The 14817-nt window shown below is 31.6% G+C and overlaps 1 protein-coding gene across 5 annotated transcripts in view; it reads right to left on the bottom strand.

Annotated features, from left to right (window-relative positions):
* LOC134707086 (serine/threonine-protein kinase DCLK1-like) overlaps nucleotides 1-8690 on the bottom strand; it is a 61201-nt gene extending 52511 nt beyond the window's left edge. The window contains exon 1 of one of the 5 annotated variants that reach the window (XM_063566584.1): nucleotides 8594-8690. The gene's annotated coding sequence lies outside the window, so the exon portion shown is untranslated. Of the gene's footprint in view, nucleotides 1-1515; nucleotides 1837-8158; nucleotides 8249-8593 lie in introns of those variants that run through there. The other 4 variants (XM_063566585.1, XM_063566583.1, XM_063566588.1 and 1 more) reach the window with 4 other exon arrangements.
* Between the last annotated feature and the right edge of the window lie 6127 nt (nucleotides 8691-14817).

Raw genomic sequence — 14817 nt, forward strand, 5'->3', positions numbered from 1 at the left:
AACATGTTACAGGCTTAACAACCTGACCAAAGAGCAGGGAACACCCCAAGGGTACAAATGGGTCTTCAACACACACATTATGCTGCACCAGGAAGCAGATTCTAGCAGTGGCCCATTAACATAATGATTACTTGCTCAGTGAAATTAAATTCACACTAAAATACTAAAATTAAACTCTATAATATACAGATGAACCAAAATTTAAAAGACATAAGTTGGTATCATTGCAGCATTTAACCACAATAGTAAGCACTTTATCCAAAATTCAAGATTTTTATTAGGAAAAAGTCATTTATCTATTTATCTTTTAACTCAGGAACTTGAGTTAATTGTTGGAGACTTCATATAATATATATTGATCCAAATTTCTTTTTTTCGGTTTTTGTGTCTATTTGGTTTGTTGGATATTTTATCTTTCCAATATTAAGTTAAAAATAAGTTTCTCATATAATATAAAGATAAGGTGGTGTTGTGACTGGTTGAAAATGATACCATTATTCCTTAAGAGACCAAATGTTTCGACCATACCCAACTAAAGTTCACTGCAAGACCTTCAACAATGAGCAAAACCCATACTGTATAGTCAGCTATAAATATATCTTTATATAGACAAGACACATTGTACAACAGTTAGAACAAGAAAACAATAAAACAATAAACAAAAAGAAAGAAAAAACTGACAGACAGCAACCAACAACCAACATCCAACAACAACTACAGAACTACAGGCTCCTATTTTGGGACACATTCACAAATAGAATGCGGCTGGTGAACATTTAACCTCCCTTTTCAGGAGCAATATATAGTCATGCAATAGTTCAAGGGACTAAGATTATATAAATATTGGTACTTCAGTAAAGAGCCAAAAGTTATGTCTGCAAGAAGTCAAAGGAACAAACTTACTGTTGCCAAATAACATACAGTTTGATAATGAAAGGTATGGTATCAGTCACTATGACAAATAAAAATTTACAGCATTTCCTACTGAATAAAAGCAATATCATCATGAAAATCTTCAAATTCCATACAAAAATTTAAATAACGTATGTTGATATTTGTTACATTCCAAGGTCTCAACTTTATGCAGTAACTTATAACCAAACAAAAAACTCTAAACCAGTCAGCATGAGATGCAACACTACAAACGAGTGCAACGGATATGTAGCATTTGTCAATTGACATGGTTATTTAATGTATAAAACAGATATGTAGCATTTGACATGGTTATTTAATGTATAAATTGTATAATGATGAGTTCAGTACAGGTGGGTGTTTTGTACATACCATGTCTCCACGATAAACCTTATTGAACCTTTACAAATGAAATATTTCTTAAAGTACAAAAAGTACCTGCAATTCAGTATTATATTAAATTACTATCGAAACCAATGTTGTCAATTTTTCTTTACAAAATGTAAATATGACATATAAGATTAAAATTCAAATAAAAAATAAAATCTTTTTTCTGTAATCTTTGTAGATAAGTTCCCGCTGTATAAGTATATTGACACTTACCACTGTCAAAGTATCTATAATTCGATTATCAAAAGAATGAACATGACTATCGATTTCATATTCAATTCAAAGTCAAATTCCTTAACTCCTTAACTTCACTAGACAAACTCTTTCATGTGATTAATTTCACTCTCCCATTTTTCGACATGATTTGGATGAAATTATTAAAGCAATCCAGCTGATTTTAAATAATTCACAACAAGAATTTTAAATGTAAGATGATTTTGTTAAATCCTGTATGTGTGAGTGTTGTGCTTAACAAATTACACACATGAGATGACCCATGATTTTGACACTGTTAAAGTATTGGGTAGATTTCAATAACTTCTATTAGAACAATAATGGTAAAACTCAATGACAGTCATGGTCACAGTTATGGCCCCTTATTACAATAATACTTTTCATGGCTTCATGCCAATATCTTTAAAGTATTTTACCCAGGATCAACTTATGTCTTTTGGTTACATTGTATGCTTTCAAGTCATTTGTGAATTTAAAATCAAAATAATTTAAATTAACTGGAAGTATGCCATCACCTCTTTTATTTCAATATATCACTTACAGTTTAACTTAAAAATAAACTATTTTCCACTTGTGTTTTAATTTAATGCCAGATTTAAAATTAAGATAAACACTGCAGTTTTTCAGCAGGTTGAGGTTGCAATTTTTTTCCATATGTCATGTCAAATATTGTGCATTTTATGATTCAATACTAACTTGAATTCCATTGCCATATTAATTTTTTTTTTTTTTTAAATGTTATCTTACCCATGAAATAAAAGTTACAACCTTTTTGCCCTTAAAACCTGCCTATGCAGGGGGATGGTGTTTTGCCCTTTTAATGCCTTTTGATTATTTTTTCTCATTGGGTTGCTGTCTGACAATGACCTATTCCAACATTTTTTTTCTGTTTCAATCTAAAATTTTATGATTCAGTTTGACCACTAATGGAATTAAAATCCTAAATACTTTGTAATATCTAAGTAAAACAGTACCCTAGATTTGTATGTATTAGTGTTAATCACTTTATTAATCAGTTTATTTTTAATCATTTTTATGACCATGTAACAATTAGAGAACTGGCTTAGCAAAAAATATGTCCTTCTACAAGACATACAAGATATACTTTCGTCAACATAAGATTAGAACATGATATAATTGTCTTATAATTATCTAATTTCATTTGAGGTGACTTATAGGTCCATTCGGCCCGGTGTATTAATATTTATCATATATTGTATATTTATACACATGTCACTATAATAAATAATTTACTTACTCACTTACTTACTTACTTACAAAATAGAATGTGGGTTTATAAGATAGATATAATGCTGTTGTTATATTAAAATTTTGTCTTCGGCAATTCATAATTTGCCAAAGACAAAATTTTAATATAACACTGTTATTGCTGGCTGAAATAAGTGGTTCACATGGAATTCATATATAAAACAAGTATATATTATAATATTGCTTTCAACCATTAATAGTTTCTTTATGTTCACCATAAGCTGATATATAACTAATGATTTATAATGTCCATAAGATTATTTGATAGATTGGTGCCTTCTTAACTCCAGGAATTTATACACAAGAGGAAACACCATGTTCAATGTGATAAAAAAATAATTAGATTTTTAATATTCAATGTATGCTAGCTATAAACAAGAGGCTAGGGAGACTTTACCCATACAAATAATTCTGCCTGTGATCCAAGCAGTATTACTCCTAAATGTTGCATGCCTATTATCAATTAAAAAAGCTTAACAATTCAAAGATCTTTTGATTTGATCCAACCAAAAATGTAACCAACAACCTTCCAGATATATGAAAGCTCATTTGCAAGAGGTTTATATGATTTTAACTTTTAATTATCTCTAATTACCTCATGATAAGCAAACTAGGTAGATTTTGCTCATTGTTGAAGGTATTACTGTGACCCTTACTTGCTTATCCATTTGCAAGAGGTTTATATGATTTTAACTTTTTGTCTTCTCTAATGACCTCTTGATAAGCAAACTAGGTGGTATGGGTTTTGCCCATTGTTGAAGGTTGTATTGTGACCTTTTGTTTCTTATCTTCTAGATCATTTGTTTTCTTGTGGAAAGTTGTCTCATTGGCAATCATACCACAGTTTGACTAAAGCAGAATCTATGACATTTGTCAGAGTACTATAAAAATGCCTTTACTTCTAAAAGTCAGAATACGAGAAAGTTGTCTAATCATACCACATATTGTCTAAAACAGAAACATACAGTTGTCAGAGAACTATATAAATGCCTCTACTTCTAAAAGTCAGAATTACTGAGATTTGACTAGACAATCAATACATACCTGCATTGTCTACTAGTAATGTACTTCAGTAAACTGCACAGCAGGCAATCTACCTCACAGTACTGTTCATACTTTAAATGGAATCGAAATCAAATATGGAAATGTAAGAAAAAAGGACGATCTATTTCCAAGGAATCTTAGAACAATCAAAAATTCCATACAAACAAACAAAAACAAGATAAGTGGATGTATATGCATGGAACTGATTCAATAAAGAAGTAAATGTAAACATTCAAAACAAAATATTGACTTTCTATAAAGTCTTTTTAAGTCTATCAGTGTAATATTGTAAAGCTGATAGATAAAGCAAACTGACATGTGCCTGCATTAAAAAAGCATCTAATTTACCTGTCAATTTATCAACAAATCATGGTCAGAGGGTCTGAAATGGGGAGCTGGGAATTCTTAAAAGGATTAATGTTAAGCACCAAAGCCAAACCCTTTATATATGAGTAAATGTATGTAACAGTAACCCAGAAAAAATAATTGCATCTTCATATGTTGTAGTGATTAATGTAAAGAAATGTCATATTCAATCATCAACCAATTTGAAAACTCTTTACAATTGAAAACATGTTAACCTGAAAGATGGAAGAAAAGTCAAAGGCAACCCTTAATGCTTCCATTTCCTACAACAGGGGGCAAAAATTAAAGGCAATACTTTGTTTCCTTACTGTGGACACATATCTTATGTGACTTTATGCATTATTGAAGGAAGATTTGAATCCCATTAATTTAATTTGTTGTAATTTTTCAACTTTACCACCTACCACAGACATGAATAACAATTCTCTTTTGAGAATACAATCCTCATTTCATAATTTGATAATCCTGAATTTTTATATTCATTTATAATTGTCTACCTAGAAGAATATTAAATTTTCATACAATAAGTGATTTTTTATTCACTTTAATTTTATTTTGAGTGAATTCATACTGCCAAGTATAATTTGCTATAATTTGTTTTAAAACCTGTCTTAAAACTTGAACCGCATTCGTATTCAATTCACATTACAATGATAAAAATTTCCATATAATATTAATCAACATATTGTTTGGTTCATACCTTTACACATGTACATGTATGTACCAGTACTGAGGAACCTTTATACAAATCAGAATTAAATAAAGTGTCATGGGAGTTGACTGGATGAGTGGTACAATGTACATTCTAAAGTAATTAGCAAATAACAACATTTTTTGACCATCTGAGTATGCCTCCATTAACCAAAAGGGCAAATTTCACTTTTTTCTTGTTATTTCTGCTTATAATTAAGTTATAAAAAATTAATACACATGAAAAAACACATTGTGCTGCTGAATTGAAGCACTAGCAAAAAGTAACTCTTTTTTAATTTCACCTAATTAAATCCATGGATAGGTACAGAAAAATTCAAAATTTTACTCAATACTGTGAAATTTTATTTTGAAAAAAAAATAATCATTTATGTCTGTTTTGTTTTGTCAGTATAGTTGATTTATCTACCAGCCATTACAGGAGTAATCCCCCTCTAAATTCTATGTTATGATAGAAACTATAAAGGTGTACATGTCTAGTTTATAGTCAAAAGTCTTTCAAAATGACTTGAAAATATTATTTGCTAGGTTTTCATATATATTTTTTTGCATGCACATGTACATTAACAATTGATTAAAATTTTGAGAATGTAAAAATTCCTATAAATAATATTCTGTACCAAGATATTCAGCCTATATTATCATTTTCATTAAATATACAGTTTTATTGGATTTTTTTAATATTTCATTTTAATCTACTATACACAATTTTTATCAATTTATTAACTTTTATTCTTTGTTTTCATCTTGAACAGCTCTATAACTTTGACATATTAGAAGAATAGAATCATAACTATATAAAATATTAGCTCTGAAATTAATCTTGATTACAATATTTTATAAATTTCATATCCCAACAGGACAAATACAAACAATGAAGAATGTCAGGTATTTGAACAAATAAGCCCCAAAAAGTAATAAATTCTAGCACAAACCATGTTACTTATTCTATTACCGCATCAAGGGTTCTCTTATAAAAAAATGTATTTGAGGGCTAAACAGCATAGTTTTTCAAGAGCATATTGGTACCTATCTTCTGAATGTTTGTTCCATATCTTACTCAGGCCATCTATCTATGCGAGGCAGCTAATGGTAGAAAAACCTTACTGTTTCCAATTTGTTGAAAAAGAGAATTCAGTCCAAATACATATATACCTAACAGATGACTTTTTTTACAACACTAACAAATAAATTATTATTTGAAGTTAAGAAATATCTGTTTAAATGAGACTTTTTACATAAGTAATCTTAGACATACAAAGTTGAATTTTGGTTAGTGGAATATGGAATGATGATATCAAAATATATATACCCATATATAATTAGGAGTCCCCATTTATAAATTAATCTTACCTTGAAAGGTACAGAAAGGTACAGAAAGCTACTAAAAAATGAGGGATTCTGGGTAAATTGCAACTTCCTCTTTATCCCTCGGTTGCTATCTCAAACAAAACCCTTAACAACAATAAAGGGCTCCACAAAATTTATTTTTCACTTTAATGGACATATTTTCACCTGAGAATTGAATTTCATTGTGCTACTTATGGCTATAAATTCTTTGTTGAGATGGTTAGCCCATTAAATAACTGCATTCAGTTCACAGGTTTAGCGAACAAAACATCCTGCCCCAGCAACTGGATCATGTCAAATAAGACATGACAGTTTTCTTTTCTTATTTTATAGCTTTTGGTTAAAGATACTCCCAAACATATATACTGATTATCTAACAAATTTTACAAGCTTTCTTTTTTTCCAACAATATGAACTTTTATATGAATAAACAGAGATGCAGTACAAATGTATAAATCAATGAGAGGCAGCAATCCAACAACTAAATAACCAAAAGACATCTAGAGGTAACTTAAGATGTTACTTATGAAAGAACGAGTCAATTATTAAATGTTCTACCTCCCCCAAAGGACAATGTTCACCTATGGCATAATATGGCATTAAATATCAATTTTATCACAGCACATCAAAAGGTCACAGTTTGGTTCCTAAATGGGTTAATTTCATAAACATTAACAAATAAGTGAATTTCGTCAAATTTTGTACATGCACATTATGTGCAAATTACAATTTTTACAAAATCAAAATACAAATTATATTTGATTTAAACATTTATATAGCAATTATCACATAATTCAGTAAACAATTACATGTATTAAATGGCCTACTCAAGATTATAATCAGTTAAGTGAATGAAAGGTGTTCTATTTCCATATTTATATATAACCAACTTTTAACTCTGAAATTAATAATTGTGGACAGGTTACCTCCCCTGTGGTTGGATATTCTTGTACCTGGCTAAGTATAAGTAAATTTAAGCTTATAATCAGTGCAATTTGGGGTAAAATGAACTGTAGCAGTTTTATATTTGAATACATGATAAAATAGATCAGGAAAACAGTTGATTTTCTTACCGAATTGCTCAGATTGTAAGATTGATATTATTTCTTTCCGCTGCTCTTAATATTAATAACCAGAATGTCCTATCACAGAGAAAGAACAAATTTATAATGTGAATGGTCAAAAAATTGTATACTCCAGACACAAGCCTTAATATTTCCTTATCTTGTCAAATTATTTTTTTTATATGAATATTAAAGTTATAAAAAAAATCAGTCTTTAAAATGCTTTTAAAATCATTTATATGTCTTCCCTTTTAATTAGTATAAGCTAATAAAATTTTTAAATTTAAAAAAAACACTATTATATATTATAACACATGAAAAATATAATAGTCATTATTTTTTCATACAGACCGATCAACTTAATATCATGCTGATTGGGACTTAGATTTTTTATGGAAAAAAATGTTTGAGATCGCGTTATCAGGGAGTCTTCGTTTACTGTATATCTATACACTGAACCAATGATACATTTTGATAATACATTTGTAATTGTGATAGTGTGGTGATTTTATAAAAGATTAAAGTTACTTGAACACATGTGTAACAATTTAAATATAGCTTAATTATCGTAACGGTAAGTGCATTTTTAAATGAATAATACATTTGGAGGCAATAATTTCATACTCCAACATTGAGTTCAACTTGTTAATGTTTCTGGGACCAATATATTCAAGTCCATGTATTTGTCCAAGATGTGTTATTTAACCTACAGGGGCCTTGTTTTGTGAATACAAATTTGTATTCTTATGAATAATTTTGTGTTAGCAAGCAGATATTTTCTTATTTAAAGGTGATGACAGAATTAACAACATACATACATGTATTTATCACTTTGGAAGCTCAGCAATGCAACACAATCAAAAAGTTGTGAGCATTTAACAAGGATTGGTTCCTTACAGCTGCAGTAAAAATGTAAGACAACTAAATAACAAGTGATTATCTCCCTTTGTAAAGCTGAAATTTAAGATGTCCATATTTTCTTTTTAAAATTACACTTCTACATTCTACCGACTGAAATAGATCTGTTATTTTTTTTTTTATTGAAATTATTTACAATAATAACTTTTTAAGTAAATGGGTATTGTCACAAGGATATAAGTACACTAAATGGTAACTGAAAGCTTCCTTAGAAACGAGCACCTGTTCAAGTGTAATTTACGCTAGTATTTTATTAACTTAACCCTTTAAACGTTGAATCAAATGTTAAAGATACAAGTATTCCATTTTCTTTTTGTTAGAAGGAAGAAACTTACATGTTCCCGTAAAAAAACTCCAAGAATATCAATATAAAATAGTTACGTAGCAAATCCAATTTCGTCCGCCATATTTGCTACCTGATCTTAATTGTTGAGGTACCCCATGGGGTTGATATATTTACTGATCAATCAACACTTCGTTTCATGCCTTCTTGGAGATTTTGATTTATTAACTTTTTTATTATTCTAGTTTACATATGGAGGCTTTGGAAACTGGGAAAGTTGGACGTCTTTCCGTGCATATTAAAAAGTAACAATGCCGCACTGTAAAAAAAATTAAAAACGGAAAGTGGTCCATATAATCTGGGAACAGTACAGGGGCGGATCCAGCCTTTTTAAAAAGGGGGTGTTCCCAACCCAGGACAAAGGAGAGATTACAACTATATGTCCCCATTTAAATACATTGATCGGCCAAAAAAGGAGGGGTTCCAACCCCCGAACCCCCCCCCCCCCCCCTGGATCCGCCAAATGCAGTATATCTATGTTCCTCCTATAATCATTGATTTGTATAGTAAAAAGTTATAACAATGGCACCCTTTTGCACAGAGAAAAACAAATTTCTAATATGATATAAAAATATGAAGATGTGGTGTGATTTCTATAAATGAGACACTCTTCACAAGAGACTAAATGGCACAGAATAGTCACAACTCTATGTCACCGTCCATACAGCCTTCAACAATGAATTAAGTCCACATAGTTAGCTATACTACTTCGAAATCCATGGTGAAACCAAGGATTTGTATTGTAACTTTTTACTATACAAATCCTTGAGTAAACTAACAATATTATGTCCATTGAGCTAATATGAAAAAGTAAAACATTTCGGTTTGGTGTGTCTGAGCTTTTTGTTTTGTCGCCGTGTTTCATAGCAAAACAAGAACAACTTGAGCTAGTGATGATCCTGGAACTAATATATTTAACGTGAACTAAGAATTTCCGCCACATTCGACGAAATGTTAATTTTCTATTGGGTTGTATCAAGAATTTGTATAGTTAGACTATACAAATCCTTGGTTGTATAGACTGTGGCCAAATAACGAAATCAAATATCAATCACGAATAAACAATTTTCCCTCAATTCCAGAAAAAAAAATTAATCCACAGTGATAAATAATCTATAAGAAATGAGAAATTGGTCAGTGTATTTTGCCAAATAGACACAGGACGGATTCGATCATTTCAAAAAGGGGGTTCCAACTACATGGACCCATTCAAATGCATTGTGCAACAAAGGGGTCCAACCCCCGGACCCCCTGAATCCGCCACTGAGACTTCTCTCAACCAGAGACCAAATTACGTAGAGTGGTCCCAACAGATGCCAAATGGAAATAACAATAGATTAATAGAGTAATCAATGTCCCACACGTATGCAAATTATAGTCCAAACTGCCACAAAGAATGAATAAAGCAAATGAATTTAAATCCTTTGTCTAAGATTATGACACATAATCCGTGTAAACCACTGTTAAATATGCCTAGACTAAGAGTTACGATAAAGCCCAGAATACTAGATGCAAATACTAAAATACGTTTACACAATTAATAAAATGTTGTTTAAAAACTAATTTCATCGCACAGTCCAAATTGTACGGTCATACATTGGTAGAAATCATGTCTGGTGAACTCGGTTAGCAGATATTTTTTTTGTCTATTTTTTAATCTTTTTTTCGTATTTCCTGTCTATTTGTATTCAAGTTTTCTAGCAATGTGCAGTTTAATATCCATATTCGTCCACTGAAAAATTCCTAGGCCGGATATTGATGCAAACGTTAAAAACGTTCATTAATACACATAGACAGGAAATGCGAAAAAAAAAGATCATGAAAAAAATAGATAAAAGGTTAAACCCCTGTGAACTCGAGGACAATGAATCCCATATGTTAGCTGTAGGTTGTCAATCTTTAAATTTTTATTGTACGTGATATGCTGATCATCTTACTATTTACAGTATCTTACTTCATTTTACATTGTTTTTTAAAAAACACCACAAACCCCCAACAAAAGCACAACAAATATAGCCTAAATTAAGGGCAATAACTCCTATTAATCAAGTTATTATATAAGAAGTCTGATAATTTTTATAACACTGACGTGTGGTATAGAAATATCAGAACAAGTGGGACTGGAGTGGGCCCCCTCTTATGCAATCAATGTCCCCTCTCCCCTCATGAAAATTTCTGAATCCGCCACTGATCAGGCAAAAGCTCAACTGGCAAAAATAGTAATCTAAGTGATATGATTTTAATATTGAAGCCAACTGTAGATGTTGTCTCATTAATCAAGTTAAGAAATTAAGGAAAAAATGAAAAAGAAAATATGTAAAAATCGTCTTAATCCGATTAAAATTGGGTTTTATTGACGCACGTGCTCGTTCTTCTCATTGTTTAATATCATCGAACAGTAACACTGGCCCAATATCCTCTTCGTGTCAGTAAGCTGTCTAACAGTTCTTAACTCAGCTCAATAATCGTACACAATTGCATCCTCAATGATTGTCAAGACCTTAACTTACAATCTGAGCTTACAATACATCATAGGTGCACAGAAACTTTTGTCTGCATCAAAGAACACTCTTTACATCGGTACTAATTGCTTGCCAATGTAAAGGTATAAATGAATATGTTTTTATAATAGACACATGCAGTGTATGTGCACAGGTTTTATCGTAAGATGCAGAGACAAATGTCTCTTTTGAATGAAGCATCTCCCAACAAAGTCGTGAATCAGCGTTACTATAAATAAAAAAGTGTTCCAGCTCACAGGCACTTGTTTCAGATTCCCCCTTATATACCTTAATTTAACATGGTGTATAGGGAAACAAAATTCTGAGACAAGTGCCTGTCGGTCCCTGCTTTACTGAGTATTCTGTACCAGAGACAGATAATACATTGTATTATGTCGTCCCTCACTGTACCATACATTTCCATTAATATATAATTGCACGCGGAAAATATCTCCTAAGCATGCTAAGTGCATGCATGCACAAATGTTTTGTTGCAGGAGATTATGCCCAATGTACCCCTGGTATCATATCTTTAGTAGTTCTGTAAACTCTGGGACTATTATAGCATAAAAAGAGGCATAAAATACCAAAGGGACATTCAAACTCAAAAGTCGAAAAATAAACTGACAACGCCTGGACTTAAAAAGAAAATGACCAACAGAAATTCAGACAAACAGTTGTACACAAAACACAACATAGAAAACCAAAGTTTTAGCAACACTAACCCCATCAACAATTGGGTGTAATGCTTCAGATGGGCAAGTAGGTCATGCTCCACATGTTGCATCGGTCGTGTTGCTTGTGTAAGTACAAACCCTATAATAGGTCTTCATTCGGTGGGTCACATTAGGGAAACATAACGGATTTTTTGTAACGAAATATAAGGAACGTATTTGCTATAATCTGTGAAGCGGATATTGATTTCCATAACAGTCCACTAACTCGTGATGTTGTCCGTAAAACTTACAAAGCCATGATACGATTTCAACTTCACCACTTGGAACTCTTGGTATTATGGGCTACCTTGTGAGCAGTAATCTTCTATCAAGGAAATCATATTGGGAAATGCAACACCTGGAATATCATATCAACTGGGTGATATATACTATAGTACTCTGGATGCAGGCGCTACTGGAATGTTGCTACATTGAAATTGAAAGTTCACAATTGGGAAGCTGAACTAATATCTTTTATGAAAAAGTTTTATTTTCAACCGACCCTCATTGTCAATTTCTCAATGAAAGTCAACATATGAGGAAGACTTGGTGTCATGTCCATTTTTAGCAAACTAGTACACATTTTTAGTAAGGGGTCAGCTGAAGTCCGCCTCCGGGTGAGGAATTTTCTTGTTGTGCGCAGCGGTTGATGAACCATTGTATGCCTTTTAGCAAAATTTCTACCCTTTGGTCTGGTTGTGGTCTCTTTGGCACATTCCCTATTTTCACTCTCAATTTCATCAACTATATTTGTTGCGTCTTTTATATTAAGTTCGACAGGATAGATGCGTTCAACATAGTTACCAAATTTGGAGTTTTTTACTGTGAAAGAACATCATCTACAAATGGGAAAGTAATGTTTATGGAGACTGCTAACTTCTTTTCTTTCAGCATAAGAAGTTCTTGTATGAAATCAGCCTTATATGAATAAAGGAACAAGTCGACAGAAAGAGGAGCACAGCTTGTCCCCATAGGAATGTCGAATGTGTGTTTAAAAATACTTCCTGCGCTCCTAACAAATATATGGTGACAATTAAGAATCAAGCATCTTGATAATGTCAGTTTCATAGATTTCGTGGTTTGAATTAGAATGATTGTTCACAAAGTAGGATTTATCCCTCCCTATAAAGACAAGATACTTAATTATATCGACGTTGATAAAACAAAATATGAAAAAAGGACCAACTAACTCTTTCAATTTGTGTGTTATTTTGGAATGGGGAATTCTTTTGTAAAATTTTAAAAAATGTAGAAAAGACAAATGTTGTAATGCTGCTGCAAGATGAAAGAGTCTTAGATTGAATTACTCTATAAGATCTTTGGATTTGTGTAATATCCACGTCTGATTAAATACCCCAGGTAAACAACTGTTCAAATTTCAAATCCTTCTGAATTGTCATTAGATTATTTTGTCGAATCTAGTTTTTTTCGTTTGTTTATAACTAAAAAGAGCCTTTGTGACATCTATTCATAAATGACTACTAAATAAGTTCCACCCAGTTTTTACTCTGTAACTTGATTTACGAACATTTATAAAATGTATATATGTAATAAGACACCAATGACAGTCTGATGTCTGTTCTATGGTCGGGTTGTTGTCTCTTTGACACATTCTCCATTTCCATTCTCAATTTTATCAATGACAGGTGTTTTCTTCTGTCATTGCTTAGAAACAGGACCTAACTGGACACAATACACAGATTAGCTACGGACATGTGTTATAAAACACAAGCACTTGTCTCAGAATTCACCTCCTATATACCTTGATAGAACACGTAGGACTTTAAAGGATTTTTTTCTGAGACAAGTGCCTGTGGTTGTAGATCCCCATAACCAGCGTGTATGGAAATTACAAGGAAAATGGTAATGTCATACTAGCTGTACGTCTATGCCAAATATATTATCGGGCGCATTGCATTTGCGCCAATTTTTTCAATATTCAATGTTTCATTTGCACCACAAGGTTATATTTCATTTGCGCCAAAAAATAAAATCTTCATTTGCGCAATTTTACAGGTAATACAGGTAATATAAAACGGAAAATTTAGATTATATGATTATCCATATTATATGGAAACACACAAATTTGAGATTTTTGTATTGATAGATGATGTTCAAAGTTAAATTATGGTTGTTTACTGTACAGCTACTCTTGAATGTCTTTCTGATAATAAGCAAGATGTATTTGTGGATATAATGGAAACTATGTGCCTGGAGTATGTGAATGGCTTCCAGGAAAAAAGTAGATTTGCTACACAAACAGGTGAAACTTTATTTTAAAGCTTTTCGGCTAGAGAGAGTCGCACTCTTTTTATGTATAATGCATAATATGAGTTTGTGAATGTTGCCTGGGTCGAAGATCGATTTTTGTAGATTTCATCTTGGAACAAAATTGGCAGATGCATAAAGTTTGTTGACTTTGTTTTGGAAACATATATAACCCCTGAAATAAAATATCCCGACCATCATGTTCCATTTTGGAAACAAAAACTGTCTTTTTATCAAAAGTCTTATACTTTTTACCTGTAAATAGGCGAAAATGAAAAGTTTTATTTTTGGCGCAAATGAAATATTGTTTGTGGCGCAAATGAAAGATTTTTTTTGGCGCAAATGAAAGTTTTTTTGTTGGCACAAATGAAATGCCAATTGGCGCAAAAGCAAAGCACCGATATTCTCTAACCAGGGTCTATTATGAAGGGGGTCTATTATACTAACGGTAAGGCAGCAACCGTTTGATTTTCTGGGTGGGGCTATGGATTTTTATGTGAAAAAAATTTTGTTTCCAGTTTTTGGAGAGAAAAAAAGTTTTTTACCCTGACTCGAAAAAAAATTGTTTGTTTCACCCTCAGTTGCCATATGTTATGCTAAGATTGGAAGAAAAAAACCTGTTTTCGACTTTTCGCCCAAAAAATGATTGTTTATACTTTCCCCCCGAAAATCAAATGGTTGCTGCCTTAGTATAATAGTCCCAGATTAAATGTGCAATCAGTAAAATGAGG

This window comes from Mytilus trossulus, chromosome 2 (assembly GCF_036588685.1).
Source record: "Mytilus trossulus isolate FHL-02 chromosome 2, PNRI_Mtr1.1.1.hap1, whole genome shotgun sequence".
In the NCBI taxonomy this organism is placed as follows: Eukaryota; Metazoa; Mollusca; class Bivalvia; order Mytilida; family Mytilidae; genus Mytilus; species Mytilus trossulus.